Here is an 18,300-nt window from a genome sequence, read left to right as displayed (position 1 = left end):
AGTGCTCAGCTAGTTAGCTCAGTATTTAATGTGAAGATTAACTGAGCCTAGTAATGCACTCTTGCCACAAGGGCAGAACTGCCTCACTCAGGCCCACTGAAAATCTTTTACAGATCTGAAGAGCAGGTAGCATATTCACAGCATGGCCTATATGTTCTGTATTTGAGTACCAACAATCAATCATTCAGATCCTTTGAAGCACCTACAGCTTCAAACTGAGAAATAATTTAGCCATCATCCCATTTCAAGGCTTTGTCCACCTTCAAAGATTTTGTGGTTCCCCTGGATTTGATGCCATCAGTAATATCTTCATTTTATCCCTAAACAAGTTCTCAAGTTCTACCCATTCACATGTTCATTCACATGGTTTCTCCTTAATCAATTTATGCTATTTCTCCTCAGTTGATACAAAGCACAGCATGTTCCTGCATTACAGCCACCCAGTGTTTGACATGTTGGAAAATAACTGTGGGAGCTTCTACTGATCAGGACTCTAAGCAAAATCCCACAAACAGAAGCAAAGAAGCCGAAATGGAGAGGTTTCGTGCACAAAGAACTTCAATTACAAACTGTTTTTAAAGCACTGTAAATGTTTTTTTCTGTTAAAATATGAATGAAAATCATTTGTGTCATCAAATACTAATAATCAAATAATAACATGAGGAAAACTATTTTTCTGTATTTCTTGTCATTTGTCAATCACTTCTGTGGCCTTAAAATATTAATACAAAATGGAATGCTTGGATACAAACATTACTGTTCTGAGAACTTAGTTATCACGTTCAAAATCTGCCACTTCAAAACATGAACTGTTTATAACTCTAAAAAGTCAACAGTAACCTGGGACTGTATACTAATGTAATTTGTAAATATGGTATACTCCCTCCATTCTAGTTTCTATCAAACTCTCTCTTCAAAGTATCATTATCACATTTAAACTCAGTGTGCGAGCAGGAAAAATTACGTTATTTGATAGTCAGACAAGTTCCTGAAATGGAAGGGAAAGTAAGCAGGAAAATGATTACAGGCCTTCACTTGCAAAAATACATCCAACCACAAATTCACAATGGCAGACCAGTGACAGAATTGGGTGTTTCACACTTTAATCCCAGTTTTTTTCCTACTACACCCTGCAAAAGATGCTTTTAGAGATGCTGCCTTGCTCAAAGGATGCTGTTTGTCTAAGTCAGTTGCTTCAAGCCTTTAGAAGTCAATGCCTTGTTCAGCCAGCCATTCACTCAGCTCTACAGTAGGTTGACCCTTTCAGACTACTGGACAGGGTTCAGACATCACAGTACATCAACCACACACCATGCCCTTCCTGGAGCACCACCTGTGCCTCCCAGGAAGATTTCTCTCCCTGCATCAGAATCCAAACATCCGCAGTGACAGAAACCAGCACATCAGTTTCCACAAAAGTAGGTTTATTTACCTGGACACTGCAATAACAAGTACTAATTCAGAGGATCTACAAGCCTCAGCTCAGCAGCTTGTAACTGAGTGACAGTTCAGCCTTGAGGTAAAGAACCAATTCCCAAATATCCTAACACCATTATCACTCACCTTCCCTTTTCCTAAAGTAATACCAGAGAGATTAGCATCACAAGGAAGAAATCCATGCCCCTCCAGCAGGAATCTCCAGCCCTGGAGAGTCTTACCTAGATTTCTTACCTAGCTCTAGTTAACAGCAAAGCGCCACTGGTAGGTAGACTTGCCACCTGAGCTCATCTAGCATTTCTGTCCAATGTGAAACCATGCCTTTAAGGGACTTAAAGAGGCAGATTGACATATATTTCAGTACACTGCAACTGGACCTTGCCATAAAAAGATGCCACCCTGACAAATCTTCAAAATTACTCCAAACAAGGTCACACTATAAGCAACAAGAACACCTCAGGTTCCTCATCTTGTTCATTCTTCCTCACAGCATTTTTCCTGTGTGAGCACCCAAGCCTTCTCTCATTTCCCTCTCTCTCTCACTGTCCTGCATTAGCTGGAATTCTACCCACACTCATGAGAACAGAACAAACCTGTAATAAAAATATTTCTACTAAAATGTCTGATGGTATGCTAGAGGCGCATAGATCACTACAGTTTATCTTCTGTAAACCGAAGCTAACACTTTTATTCACAGTATGCTAAGGCACAGTAGTCCTATCAAAAACATTACTTGAGTCATAACTCACATATTATTGCTCAGCTGTCACAACTGCAACAAGAGTAAGTCTGAAACACCACTATATGTTCGAATAAAAATGAAAAGCAAATCTGTATGTGAACAAGAGTTCAGTCATTTGTCATCTATGCATTTACACTTTAGTTCTAGAAAAGCAAAGAAAAATATTTCAAATGCTGAAGACTAACATTATGAAATTACTGTACCACTCTTGCGATTTCCCAAAACACATTTTCTTTGTACACCATTCCTGACCTAGTCATACCATTCATTCAGGAATCATAATATTTAATCTTTTATTATTCTTACTCTCTCTTTGAACAACTGCTATTTCATCTGCATACTAACGTCATGCCTAATAGAGAATGCAAGAGAAAAAAAAACAAGGGGCTTTGCTTAGAGAGTAAGAGAAAGACATCTTAAGAAAAATGTCATTTTCAGATTATTGATAGAGCACTCCTGAAAATACATGAAAACTTCTATACTACTACTACTTTTCTAACTTTTCCAGATACTAAGCACTGTGATACTGAGAACAGCACTACTCAGATACAGCAAACAATATTTGCTCAGCCAATCAACAGTATGTTCATTGTCTGCCTATGATGGCTTTACCAATCACATCATTCTCTGGGAGAAAGTTCACCCTGACATCTGCCTCTTTCAAGCCATGAAGTAATCTCTAAGAAGCTGGCTCTTGCCAGAATTAAATGTGCAAGCAGCAAGTGACCACACAACTGCAAATTATTTTTTCACAATGTTATATATACTATGTTAACATACGAGATCTTTACCACATAATCAATTCTAAGTGATAATTTTAAATAAAATGCTTTAACTTTTAAAACTCTTGTAGGCATCACTGTAATTCACATTATAAATACTACTTACTCAATCTTACTGATTAAATAGATAGGACAGAAATACACCCATGGTCAAAATTAAGAGGTTTCTTTTATAATATACTGTCACATCTTCTAAGATAAGCTTAACCAGACACAGAGAAACTTCTATGTTCGGGGTAATATCCATAATCCTTAAGCTCCACTCACACTTCTTTAACAACTTAGCCTATTTGAAGGAGAAACATGCCTGAAGATCAACATAGCATGTCTCCACATATGATTATGACACATTTAGGCAATCCTTTATTTAAGGATCTTTTCAATTACTGCAATGAATGTCTACATCCTTGCTGAGCAAATATGGATTTATTTGCTTTTCTTCATTATCTTTCAGGGCCTCTATCAAAGTATGGATTTATTTGCTTTTCTTCATTACTTTTCAGGGCCTCTACCAAAGTACTCCATTAAGTATTTCTGATAACTTGTGAGATTCTTGTTTAGAACCTGTGACTTACAGTTGTACATTTTACTCTTTCTTAACTGCAGACATCATAAACCAGCTCACTCTTAGGTAGCAGGGCTCAAGAATAGTAAGAATTTGGAATCCTAAACATGAAAATCTGCTCCCTTAATAAGATAGGACTTTATCCCAGATTTTTAGTCTACTTCAGTCTTCACAATATTGTTAATTGGATAAGAATATGTGGTAAAGCTAATTCTATACTTGTCTAATGCAAACAATCACTTCTTCATACTTTGTTATGTTTCTTGGAAGTTCTCGTACTGTCAGATGAAGAGATAGAATACAGTTTTTACACAGTGAAGTGCTTGGGATAATAATGGAAAAGTATTTCAGAGGATATTTAATGTCAATGTAGATTATTCGGTAGCTAAAGGCACATTGTAAAACAACAGAACACACAATAACCAAGCATTAAATAACTTTTTTACTTCTAGAGCTAATGAATTCTGAATAATCATGTCTAAGGAGATGCCAGCTCCAACCAAAGCTTTTCTTACAGCTGGTGTATTAATAAGGACTTTCTCCTTCATAGACCCTTTGCTAATGTGTGAGCTCTATGAGCAACTTCTTCAGAGCCAGAACAATTTACAGAACTTCTGCACCTGAGTAACATCTGCATGGTATTTGCTGAGTCTTCACAATTTTTGAGATCTGCACTTTTGTAATAACCTTGATTGCTACAAGTTAAAAAGTTGGAAGAAAAGGCATACAGACGCACAGTGTGACTTTGCAAAGTCTTTTCCATAAGAAACTAGGGTGAAAAACAGTCATAATTTGGAGAAGGACACTTCCTTCTCTGTAACACCCTCTATTATTTTGACATAAGCAGTAATATGTGCCAGAGGCTCTGCTAGCATTCAAACAACACTGCTTTGCTAAAATCTGAAAATGCTACTAGGAAATCTTGCTTGGGTTTGTTTTTTTTTTTCTTTTACCCTAGATAAGCATACGTTCATATTTTCATATGCCTCAGTAATAACATATTCTCTAAAAATTAGGGTTACTTATATAGGTTACAGTTTCTCAGTCAAGCAGAAAGATTAGTTTGCATCCATTCGATTGCGTATTCCTGCTGCTAACACATTACTTAAGATCCTTACACTTAGCTGAAAAAGGGAAAAGCATATACATATGCCTGATGTATACCCCAAGATTGAGCGGAGAAAAAGAGAAAGCACCAGAGAGGAAACAATGCCACAGTTAAACAAGCTTGAAGAACCCAGCCACGACTGGTCTGTAAAAGATAATGAACTGGCAAATGCATGCTGAATTGCTCAAGGTTATTTCTGCTGTTAACAGTTAAAGAAGATAAAACGACTCCATTTTCTGTAATGCACTTGGGCATGATAACAACAAAGCAATGCTGCAACTAGCACAACAATACGCAATGTTAACCCAGGACAGGGTCATCACAGATATCTGCCAGAGGGACTGTCAAGGCCCCAAGGCCACCAGGTTCTTCAAGCCATAACTGGCCGCACTTGTGACCCCTACCAACGAGCTCAGGAACCATTTCAGCTCAGGACTGTGACCCCAGTCCTGGGCTATGTGGTTGGCAGCTCTGGGACAAGGTCCTGTCCTCTGCTTCTCCTGACCTTTCAGCCAGACTTCTCAGACCAACATCAGGACCAGGTGTATGTGCTGGTGCTTGATACGAGCAGGGGATGCCAAGAGCAGGGATGAGGAGGTTACTCAGAAACACAGAATCAAGCACTATCAGGCCAGTACTGAAGCAGCAAACCAAAACATAAGGAGCAAACTAAGGCCTTGTAATCAGGCTTGCCTTGGACATGATGACAACACAGACTTCATCCCGCTGAGGGGAAAAAAACCTCAGATCAGATGCAGGAGGCTCACCTGAAGGACTGACAGCCCAAACTGATCATTGCTGGCAGCTGAATGTGTTATGAAGTAACAACTAGCATGAGAAAAGATCCCTGAGGGGAGGCAAAACAGCAACAAAAACAAATTTTCTGTGCAATCCTCACAGTTTTGAACAAAACAACAGCTGGTGCTAGGAACAGTGCTCTGTGTACAGCAAAAACCTATGTGATGTTTCAAAACAGTGTAAAAACAAAATACTGTTTCAAGATAGTTTGTAAGGTGATGTATACCAGTGGCTTGCCACAACTGGTCAAGTTCATTGACTATATCTAGAGAAAGTGTTTTTAAACAGTAACCCAGCAAGGGTATCATCACCTGTACCAGTACTCACGAGGTGCAGTATGCAGTCTGAAGCTCTCCATTTCCCCAACATCTTGCATATTATATGGAGCTGCTTCTTTAAATAATAACAGTTTCTAATGTGGATGGTACTGCTTTCTCATATGTCCCTTTCTGGTTGTTAGGAAGCCAACAAGGAAGAAGCAGATCATGTGCGAGAACTGAGGTGAGCAGAAAAAAAACAGTACCTATACGTCTAGAATAAAGTTCATGGATAACAGTAGATGACTTATGAAGAAACAACATATAAAACCAGTACACGTAAATGAAAGCAGACTAACCTGTCCTTTGAGATTTCAAATTAAACATTGTTCATCTGTCTTCTCAGGCATGCTACTGCCACACCTCAAAAGAGTCACCTGCTCCTGCAGATCTTTTCAGTTCTGTCCTTTCCAAATCAATTCACATGCCTTCAATTCTAGCGCCTTTTTTTTTTCCTCAGTAGTCCTCTTATCTTATTATGAAATTATCTTGCAAACTGTTAAATGCCTCCTTAAACCTCCTCCTGTTAATTCAGCAGGGACTATGACACACTCACCCTCTAGATAGCCAAGACATCTTTTTATTGACTTCCAAAGCAATCAAAAATTATTTATTGAATACTGCTTTCCCTTTTTACCAACCCTTAATAAAACTATAATCAGTAGACTGAAATTTAGTTTAGGAAAGACAAACTTTACCTTCAAACCAAAAATCTACTGTAGAACTCTCAAAGTTTTTGACAAACTTACAGTACAGTTCCTGAGAGTAATCTGAGAACAGGTTAAATAAGAAACAGCACACCCCTCACACTGAAGACTTACTGGATTCTGTATGGTTTCTGGCTTATTAGCTGTTCATTCATGCTGGCAGGTTTTATTTAAGCATTCTAATGCTGTTATAAAAGCAGAAACAGCTACAGAAGTAATAACACTAACAGTATTATAACATTTCAGTAAGTTTCTTGAAAATACAATGTATGCATTTCATCACTTCTCACTTTACATGTGAGCTCTTCTACAGAAAATTCAGTGTAACTGTAGAGCAAATAGCAACAGTAACTGTAGAGAAAAAAGCAACAGCGAGGTGTACTTTATACAACTTTATAATAGTTGTACATAAATCAGGTGTGCATAATTATCTTCTATAATAACCATAAAAACCAAAACACTTGGTTGGTTTTCATTATTCACTCACCAGAAAAATTACACAGCAACCTCTATACAGTCTTAGGTACAGTTATGGTAAGAAGAATATGCAAGAGGTGTTACTACTGTACAACCTTTAAACTCAATAGGCTGATTTTTAATGCTTTATACTCAGATATGACAGTAATGAATATTTTAAAACTGTACCAGTATGTATTAAAAATAAGCCTAAATTTTATTAATAACTGCCTTCATAACAATATTTTTTCCTTATTTTACATAGTCACACATCACTCAATGGATTGCCAGATTATCTGTGTACTGAAAGTTTTAAAGCCCAGTATGAGAGAAGACCATGTAGTGGAAGGGCCTGCACCCAAACACACAATAAATCGATACTAGAAAACAACACCACCTATGCTCTTTTAGTTATATATTCATATGCACATCAAATATTAAAAAAATTAAGCAAGCAGGTCTTCATATTTAGTAGAAAGAATAACAGAAACAAGCCATATGCATAAGAACCATATTACTGTACAGATAGGATTTTTTTGTTGATATTTAAGACTAACTAGAGGGGAAAAAAAGTACAGTCAAACTGATAATCAGAGGATAAAGCCCAGGTTGACTTATACAAGTTCACAGCAGATCAGAGGTCTTTTCCTGGGAGTTTTGGCCCACGTCTAGTGAGCAAGAGACAGACAAGTCCTACCAAGAATAGGTCAGGGACTCAATACTTGCAAAAATCTGTATGCAGAAAGATCACAGCTTCCCTTTTTCTTTGACAGAGGAAGGGCCCCAGCTTTCATGCTTTCCTGGCAAGTAGAGGGAACATGGCCAACTTCCTTTGCATTAGCTGGCCAAGAGCTGAGACAGTCTCTGTCTCAATTCAAAACCCTTATTGGGATGCATATTGTTGGTAGCAGAATAGAGCTTTACTGTAAGCAAGATGGGTAAGGCAGGAAAACCAGGAGACAGAGGCCATCAGGGTTTTAAATCATGCATTGATTTTGATGAGTTAAATGCATCTGAAATGTTTGGGAGAGTTTTGGTAAGTTCAAATTTCAGCAAGAACAGCTAATGAAAGATTTGTTGAGTTGTTGGGGTTTTTTGTTGTCTGGGTCTTTCTGCCCCAAATAGTTCCCTCAGAGCTCAAGGAAACAGAAAAAAGCTGATAAAAGACTGAAAACGGCATTACAAAGTGAAAGAAAAAATAATCAGAGAAAGAAAAAAAAAACCATGTCAAGTCAGAGTAAGGCACATGAGTTTAGAGCAGAGTGACTCATGTACAGATTAGATACTTTATAGACCATCGTAGCTCCAATGGTGTTATATCACAATTTTCCCTTGCTTTAAACCTTCCTCAAATATTTTTACAGCTCTCCCACTAACTCATATGTCAACTCTATGCAGATTTCTATAAAGCACATAGTTGAGATGAAGTTCAGGGTTGCACAGAAGCTCTTATACAGGGTAATAATGGGCTGTACTGTTCCAACGGTGGTACATTATCTTTTGTCCTCAGAAGTTTTAGCCTCAATAACAGGTTTTTGTACCTAGCCAAAAGGACACCTGACTGTTAGAGATAAATATTTTCATTATCAACTTGCATAATAGAATAAAGTGTTGATGGAACAAAATGAGGGGATGATACAAACACAGAGGCAAGTTTTTGGCAAAGTAGAATGACATTTGCAAATTTTAAGAGAACACACAAACTTGCCCCTTCTGGAGGGGTGTCAGACGTCCTGAAAACCCTTTACACATCTCTACCATTCCTATTCCTATCTGGTAACAAAACTCCAAACAGATGTTATGAGCTGCATCTTGAAAGACAACTCAAGCTGGCATAGTGGTCTAATGTTACACAGACATTTGAAAGATTTTACTGCATATTTTAACACTGACCTGTTTTATAGCCTGCTGTCTAGGGAACTGTTTATTTCTACAAACCACTACTGAACCTGGCTTGCAAATCTAGAATCACAGCTCAAATAGTATGGAGAATTAATTTCTAAGCAGACTTCACAGTATTGCTAACTCTTATAGTCACGTACTCAGAAAAGGCAGCAGTTTTGTAAAGCCCCTAGTCATACCACTATATAATTACTCATAATCTCAGCTTTAAAAACAGACCATTTAGTCACAAAAGCAAGAGGTAAATGGGAACAATAAAGGCTTAAGAATTTTAAGTCAAAAAGATCCTACATTTACTAATTTTGAGCCAAACTAACCTTAGAAAGGGAAGGATAATGAGGATTTGGAACTTGATGCACAGAGCATTTGGTGCTGACTACGCAGTTTTCATAATAAAATCAGTTTGTTGGCATGCCCCTAGTGCTCTGAGGAGCTAGGAAACTTATGAAAATAGGTTTTGATTTTAGATATTATCCATTTATCAGTATCACAAATTACACTTCTTTTATCTTTTTTTTTTTTCTGATTCTCCCAAAGATACCTAAAATTTAAGCATTTTCTCATCCTGGAAAAGCAGAAAGGACCATTTATGTCCCAAATGTTGCTGATTTTGAAGAAATTCTTATACCTTTATACAAATGAATCTACAAAACTTTAATGAAGACTTCATATTTTCCCTGATCACATCATTAAATCACTTCTATCACACACAATAAAAGTTTTAAGACAGAGTTCCAGAATTTGCTGCATGAATATAATCACAATATAAAAAAAAAAAACACACATTCTTCCAAAAAATGTTCATAACTGAAGGACACAGAAATTCAGTTAAAAATAAAATATGTGTCATAACTCAGAATTTGTTGGAACAAGAAAAAATTTCATCTGACTACTAAAATTTAATAATTTAAGAGACTCATAAACCTGCTTACTCATGGCCCTAAACTAATATTTTAAAAGAATATTCTTTCCTTATAGCAAATCAAAAATGTTTCCATAACCAAACAAATTTAATCTACGCAACTAGATTGGTAGTTGACAATATATGCTTAACACAAACAAGAATAAACAGTGTTAACATTATACTCTTTATAGCAAAATTGCCCACTAAAACTCAATGTTTAATGACCACAACATTTTGATACCAGTATATGTAAATACATACTACGTACATACTTAACTCCCATTTCAGGAAAGCTGGATGAGAATGGAAAAGACCGAATAGAGCATTTTGGGTTTCAACCGTATTCCCAAACAAGTTCAAAACCTACATCTACAACTGTTTTCTAGTTAAGTACCAGAACAATTTCTCCTTCAAATTCACACATCTAAACAAAACAAACAAACATTTCTGTTTCATACTACAAGCTAGTTCGACCATGTAGTAGAACCTAGTAATGCAGTCTCTGAAATTTGTTTTAATAGAGGCCCAAAAGGCAACTGGATAGCAAAACCTGTATTTTTAGACACATCATATTTCTGCCAGCATGGAATAAGTAACACAATAAAATCAACAGCATCCAGTGTTACATGGATTTGGGCTAAGCAAGAATAATCTATCCAGATCCAAGGTTTACTGTTCCTTAGAGGGGAAGAATTGTACAAAGTCAACGTCATGATTTTTCCAAAGTTGGAAACTTCTCAACCTTTCAAACACAATGTAACAGTACACATGCAGCTGGCATTTAAAATCTTTGCTTAATTAGTTGCATGATAACATCTTTAGGTTAACTACTCCATAGTTGCATCCATAACAGAGGCATATTACATAAAATATATATCCAAAACATAAGAAGGGTATATAGGTTTCTGTGACATGGCAGACTTAGAGGAGCCCATACTTTCAGAGATACAGAAGGCAAAGAACTGCTTTTAGATACAACCCAGGAGTACAGACAGACCAGTTTTAATGCTAAGGAAAGAAAAAGCTCTGCTCTTTTCCCTTCTCAGCAAATTGCAGTAACTCTCCTTTTCCAGAAACACTGCAGACTTCATGTAACACTGAGAAGAAGGCAAAACTAAGCAGTCTTGTTACGTACCAGTTCACCAACAGGTCTTGTGGGAAGAAAGGGAACAGTGGTGTTAAGCAATATGAGTAGACTTTGTTATGTGTAAACACAGTTAAGCTTTTTTTGACCCTTTCAGCTGATACATATCTTCTGCAGGTGTCCAGTCTGCAGCAACACAAGAGTATTCTCACTGAGACGAGTACCTCTGATAGAAACTCAACCTGAAAATAGAGATAGTCCTTGCTTCCATGCACATAAACTCACACTGCAGGGAACTGAATGTATGCAATCATTTTCTCTTGTGGAAAGCAATCTGTAGCCCCACATACCACAGTATCAGGTGACAACTGGCAATATGCTAATACCATACCATGGCTATGTCAAACCAAAAGCACCAAAAACATAGAAGAACTAAATGGTATCCTCCTCAAGTGTCAACCACTCTCTCCTACAGCCTAACTCTGGGTAACAGCACATGATAGTGAGCACTACAGAGAAGGAGAAACAGGAAAACATCCAGAGCAATAGCAAAATTTGGAACTGGATGAATTACTGGTGGGCAGGGAGTACTGAGCAGTAATTACCACCCTCCAATACTGCTCTCCAAGCAGCCTTATCTTTTAAGAAGATCATTTTGAAAACAAGCAAAACAAAATCAAACACACAGAATTGGACAATTTAGTGTACTTATTACATATTGGCAGGTATATCAAGACTATTCAAAGGAACAGTGTATTTAATTTGGTTATATTTTCATTATAATTTGTTATAACTTATTGGAATTGTCATACAGCAACAGATGATGAAATAGTGACAGCTACTTTCTAAATCTGTCCTACAAAAATAAAATAAAGAATAAAGCCTTATAATTGGACCTACATATTTAAATTACTCAGGCTAATGGTATTGGGAATGTCTCTAAATGAGAGTGTCATGGAGGTTTTAGTTAATGACACATAGGAAACCATGTGTTTTTATTACTTTCTTCATGTTACATTTCTATGTCTACTGAGTGAACACCACCACTGACGTGGAAGTCCTTGCTTATACTTTGCTGAATTAAAAGCACAGAATATGAGCAGATGTATATTAAAATCAATAACAACAGCATCATTTTGGTTACTGAGAGTAAAATATTTCCAATATAAGCAGCTGTCCAACTGTTTGATTTTATTGTTTCTATTTTTGTTGTCTCTCACACAAATATGCTATTAAGAAAAGAAAAGGCAAACAAAAAAGGTGCCATCACAACAAAGCAAAGGTAATTATACAAAATTCTCCCCTTTTTGTATGCCCACTTTGTTCTTTGGGGGAAAAAGGCAAACAACAGTGTCCACAGAAGTAACAGCTACACTGAAAAATTTGAAGGGCTTATAAAGGAGCCACATTTTCATCTAAAAACTGCAGTACCACCACAATAATGCAGAAGTACCACAATAAAAAAAGACTTCAAGAAGCATTATCTGCCTGGTATTCTTTGACACCTTTGCCACTCAAGATGTTATAGAAAAGCAGCCCACAATGGAGCTAAATGTGAATTACAGAACCAAACAGGAGGGCAGCCTGTTTGTCAGCCAACCCTGCAGTCTGAAATCCAGGGGGTTGCAGCCTTGGATATTCATCTATTCATATAGATATTCTTACCCATATAGATATTCCTCTACTTTCACCACTTCCCATAAGCCTGCTGAACTAACACAGGTACACACAGAGTAAGCAGAAACTTGAAGCTTTCACAAGAAATACCTGCAAGTTAGGTTATTCTCCTGCAACTTTTGGTGGAAACAGTGCATATGATAACAGAACATCCAATATTTTTTTAAAATTCCTAAAAGTGACTTTTTCTAGTAAAAGTTAGAAAAATACTATCCAATTCTTACAAATCTCTGCCCACCAATGTAACAATATGGTTATAAATGCGATTTGACACGCTTCTCTGAACTGAATAACAACTAACTGGTTGAAGGTACATCTTTGAAAAAAGAGTATGAAACTAACTAAAATTAGAACAGAAGCAAAGTACTGTCTTCAGAAGGCAATTCAGCCTCCATATTAAAACACTGGGTTTTCTTTTTCCCTTGCAATTTGGTACACAGTTGTAACCCAAAACAATCATAGCAACCCTAAAGGAATTAAAAAAAGATTTATTCTTAGCAAGAAAGCTCCTCAAGAGGAAATCCACAGGTTGTTCTTTAATGTGAACTGTTGGTAGTGCACAAAGTAATAGCTACTCTGCTAATGACCCCTTTTTATCTTGCTGAATTCCAAAGGAAAACTTAGTTGGGTTTCCCCAAATACTGCTGAAAGGTATTGGCACTGCCACAGAAGAAATTAACCTAATCCAAGCAAGAGTTTTGTGCTTGGAGTAAAGGAATGCATTATGAAAATGTTCAAAAGATTCAGTGTAACAAAAACCTCAAATACCAGAGACCACTGCAGCAGCATTCTTCCTGTATACTGTAGCACAGACAGAAAAAAAACTGTGGGAGGAGAGATCTCACACCACAGCATTGTCTGAAACAGCAGACAGTAAGGTCCTACTGCACAAGGCAAGGTCAATGCAACTGGAGAGTCATCTGTTTAAGAAAACACACTATTATTAGATGCAAGTTATGCAGCACTTGTGCATACTAATAGAATAAAACCATTACCCCCAAAATAAATGTTTTCAAATGACAGCTTTGACTTTGCACTCAACGTGTCAACTTTTTTGTCTCATGTAAAACATTCAAAACATAAAGAATACTGAAAATACCCATGTATTTAATTTTTAATTACTTATGAAATGCTACAACAATTGAAAAAGACAGCTTTGGGGTTTTTTTTTAAGGAAGTGGCTCCATTGAAAATGTTGAAACAAAGTATTCAACATTACATACTGATAACAATGTAGACTAAAAGTATCTCAGGGGTGGCAGGCTCTTTATTGTGATATGCCTCGGGCTACTTTGAGTAAAATACTTTCAGTAAAATATTTGAGTAAAAAAAAAGTATGTTTTACAGAATACACATCCCTGTACAAGACTCAAGCCTGCACTGTCTCCATACTGGAAAGTTATGCTGGAGTACATACAAGTTTTGGATGTAAAGAATGCACAAGGCAGATTCCAGGGGCATGTCACATATTTCTCAAGATGCGTGTCCCTGCTACTTTAAATCATTCACTGAAAGAACTGGTATTACCTGTGGCACCACCACTGACACTCAATAAATCGGAGAAATGTAGCACGATCTGGGAGAAGATGGAGAGAGGGGCTCATTCCTTCTAGCTCTTATAGTTTACCAGTTTCCAGCAACTGATGGCATATCTAGCTTTTGTTTGAAATGTTGGATAATTTACGAATGACTGGGCAGTTAAGAAAAGAGCATTGTGGATGGCCTAATTTAAAATCAGTGACATTTAATTAAGTCTTGCACAGAGATGTCAGCATGACAGAATATGTGAACCCACCAAGGACAAGACTTTGATCCCACAGTGACATATTTACAAATTAACTGCATTGTTTCAAGTAAGATCAAAATTCTGTGCCTCAAAAACAGAAGCAAAAGAACTGAGAGCTCCCAATAAAGAAATGCAAAGAAAAACTGTTGCCACTTTATCCTCAGCTCTTAAACACAAGTCTGATTTCAGTAGATGGACATTTTGCTCAAAAAAAAATCGTGGAGTGAAATATGACCAATATCTGGCAGCACCACGACTGTGGAAACCCCACCCACAAGCAGATATACGTTTAGGTTTGCCAAGACAAATAAAGCAGTATGCAGAGTAAGCTGGACTGCTTGCACATAATATGTACTCAGTCATGTAGGCCCTCAAGTACACGTGCAACAACCCTCTTCTAAATGAGATGAAGAAGGCTCAAGAACAGACAGAACTAATCTAAGGAAAAACATGGATTTCACATTAGCATGCTAACAGCTTAAAACAGAGCCACGATGAAAAGTATTATTTACAAATTAATCAGACTGCATACTAAAGGTACAGCCAGCCAGCTGCTAACCTGCTGTCTGCATAATCAAGTGACAGCCATTACTCAAATGAAACCATCAATGGCTGCATTGTGCACAGACATGAGAGTAAATCAGTCCACTCTGGAGCCATGTGATTTGTTCCAATGTTATTAATACTTTCGGAAAGTATATAAAACAAACAAAACAAAAAAAAAGTGAATTATTGCTAATAACACTATCATTGTCATTTATAAAATTTAGAGCTCAGTCACAAGCCAATATCCATTTTGGGGTAGGTGATGTACAAAAAGAAAAAAAATGACAACCCTGTTCCAAAGTGCAGTCCCCAGTCTTTCAAAAGAAAATCTTAAAAAACCCTTCTGTAAGTATGCAGATAGGGTACGCTGATGGCTAAAACCCCCTTAGTTTTAATATTTAATGAAAAATCCCTATGCAATTATGTACTTCTAATGAAATAATGGATTAATTGTTTTTTGCCTCCTTTATAACTCAAGTCTTCCTTTAACTAATTTTTGTTTCAGTTCCAAGAACTACTGCTAAATTACAGCTGCAAAGAAGAAGAGCTGCTAACTTGAGCTAAATGTTTCCAGCCATTATAAATCTACCACAATCCTTCCTGAACAGCTACAACTGTCACTCTTCAGTATGCGCCTTGGTGCTATACTGGATTGTGGTGCAGGTTTTAGTCACTAGATCTTAACATTCACATTTCACTTAAATAAAGCAGCCCTTTGATACAAGAAATACTCTCTTCTATGGGTATTTACAAACAGTGCTCAGGGTCCTTTAAAACGTTCTCTTGGATAACCTAGAGAATTTCTTTTCGTCACCTTGTAAATCTCCCAAACATGAAATTACCTTATCAACCCTTTCATAAACTTGTTCTATGGTTTCCAGCAAATACTGTTTCAGATTTTTTTATTCTGCAGGAGAGTGTTCATGTTTCTTGAACGTAAAGATTTACTTTTTTTCTTTCCTTATTGTTTTTTTTCTTTCCTTATTAAACTGTTGGAAGTCCAGCTTAAACATCACACTAAATGGATAAGATGCATCCCGTTAAATCTATGTGAACTGAGGGGGCAGGAACTGCACTGCCTGGTCTGCAGTCACAAAGTATTAATTACACTTCCTACTGTGTGTGAAAATAGGAATGAACTCATTACAGTATCCTAGATAAATACCTCAATATGGCAGAACATGAATGAATTCTATTGAGATGACTAAGGAAGAAAGATTTTAATAATCCTTTGCAAATTTATGCACAGACTGGACATGCTCTTTTATGACTTGGGCATTTCTCTCTGAAGCACTTCCTAAACCACAAAATGTTGTGTCTGTTTCTGGTTTCACCTCATCTGTTTCATTGCTCCCAGATTTGTTTAGGTGTTTTTGATTTTGTTTGCCACTGACTTTTCACAGGATGACAAACCACAGATCAAAGACTATTATCTGTAGTTGGAAACTCATGACTTCTTAACCTACATAACGGTCGCTGCTTTGTAGTAAATACTAAACGGCTTCTGCGTAATTGGCAGGTTCTCTGATCCCCTTTCAAACATTCAAATGTATAAAACATACAGGACTGAAATACTTAACAAACTTTTGTCATGTAAATACAACAGCAAACCCAATTCTGCTCCTCATCCAAGAGCCTTATCATGAAACACAAAACATTTCCTTGAAGTACAGCTGACCCTTTATGCATTTCTCTATTACTCTACCCAGCTCTTACACTTCCTTTGTCAGAAGCCTAGTTCACAGCCACCTGTGCAGGCTCTTCTCCATATCACCTGTGCTGGTGGCATCCCAAGAGTGTGCAGCAGAACTGATAAGCATCACACCCAGCCACTTTGGTCCTGATCCTATGAACACTTCAGTGAAACTACTTTTCTAAGTGTTTGCAGAATTGGAGACTTCGTAACTCAACCGTACTTCACCGAGCGGGCCAAAAAGAAGTCTGGAGCTGGAAGGAATGCATTCACCCCTCGTGCCCGGGCGCCAGGGCCTGCAGCACCCACAAAGAGTGCTTGGAGACCATGAGAGAGACTCCCCAAGACCTACACCAAGTTGGGGAAAAGAGACATCACCCCGGCCAGTCACAACCAGAGGTTTCTCCCACAGCCAAAAAAAAAAAAAAAAAAAAACAAAAATTACAAACCAAGCAACTGTTCGTACAATCACAACGGGTACAAGAAAAGAGAACAGCGAAAGTGAGGGATGAATTTGTAACAATTTATAGCATGTGGTATAAGGGAACCCACCCCAACTTGCTTTTACATTTGGGATCTTCTTGAACCCTCCCTGAGGAAGAGGGGGAGCCCTGACTCCGAAGAGAGAGAGGGTGCGGGCAGCGGGGGCCACCAGGGTCCTGCCACCGGCAGCCCGGGGCCGCAGAACATGGCCGAAAGTGCAGCCCCCGCCCGCCCCGGGCACAGCCGCAGCGCTGAGACCCCCGGGGCCCCTGAGGGAAGCGCCTGCCTCGATCGCGAGCCAGGGAAGGACCCCGCGAGCGCGGGCGGGGTGAGCAAGGGACGCACCTTTCAGTGTCCCCCCGGCATCTTCCTCCTGCTGCTTCTCCTCGGGCCGGCGGGTGACTCCAGCAGCGGCGGGGCCTCGCGGAGGAGCGGTCTAGCTGGACGGGGCTGACCCCGCCTCGCCAGCGCCCCACGGCCGCCGCTGCCCGGGCCAGCGGAGCGGGCAAGGCGCCTACCCTGGCTGTCCGGGGGCGGGGGCTGCGGGCGGGCACGCACCGCCCAGCCGGGCCTGGCCGGAGTAGGGAGGTGCCGCGGGACAGCGCCGCCGGCTGACTCAGCCTCGGGGCCGCGGAGGGGGTCCCCTGGGACCGCCCCTCCTGGGCGGTGAGAAAGGGAATTCTCCCTCAGAACATCCCGCGCGCACGAGTCAGGCGGGATGCGGTGAGCCCGCCGAGGGCAACAGCCCCGCCGTCCTGCCCAGAGCCAGCCCCGGCACCGCGGCGAGGGGCCGCGGGCTCTGCAGCTTGCTCTGCCGCTGCAGCTCCTCCTCAGACCCTCCCGAGCCGCGGACACTGCGTGGTCGGAGGTGGCAGCCCCGAGCTGCTCCGCTCGCGCCGGGAGGTGTTTGAACCACTCCACGCTCCTACATGTTTGGCGGTAACCCCGCCAGCAGCCCTGCCCCTCGGCCACAAACCCGACTGCTTCCCCCCTCCGTGCGTGTGTGACTGCTCATAAGGGATCAGACGGCGCCCGCAGGGAGCCCCCCTGAAGGCAGCGCACCCCGGGTCTGTCCCACCGCGGGTCCCCCGCCCGCCCGCTGGAGCTCCCGAGGAAGATCTTCCTCCTACCTCCCGCAGACTGGCCGCCTCTCCCCAGCTCCCCCGCCCCGAGCCTCCACGCCGCTGAGGAACGGCACCGCCCCCCCACCCGCGGGACCCGGTCCAGCACCATCGCCGTGCGCGCCCGCGGAACGGGGCCCGGTCGAGGCTGCCTCACCGCATCGGAATGTCGGCGCCGCTCCGCGCCCCCCG

The 18,300-nt window shown here is 39.8% G+C and overlaps 1 protein-coding gene across 2 annotated transcripts in view; it reads right to left on the bottom strand.

Annotated features, from left to right (window-relative positions):
* Positions 1-17,499, bottom strand: part of PLCE1 (phospholipase C epsilon 1) — a 150,434-nt gene extending 132,935 nt beyond the window's left edge. For both annotated transcript variants that reach the window (XM_062619465.1, XM_062619466.1), the window contains exon 1: positions 17,333-17,499. The gene's annotated coding sequence lies outside the window, so the exon portion shown is untranslated. The remainder of the gene's footprint in view (positions 1-17,332) is intronic.
* Positions 17,500-18,300: the final 801 nt, after the last annotated feature.

This window comes from Pezoporus occidentalis, unplaced genomic scaffold, assembly GCF_034315485.1.
Source record: "Pezoporus occidentalis ecotype Australia unplaced genomic scaffold, CSIRO_AGI_Poc_V1 ctg210, whole genome shotgun sequence".
In the NCBI taxonomy this organism is placed as follows: Eukaryota; Metazoa; Chordata; class Aves; order Psittaciformes; family Psittacidae; genus Pezoporus; species Pezoporus occidentalis.
Note: the sequence above shows the minus strand (reverse complement) of the source record. Positions and strands in the feature narration are given on the sequence as shown.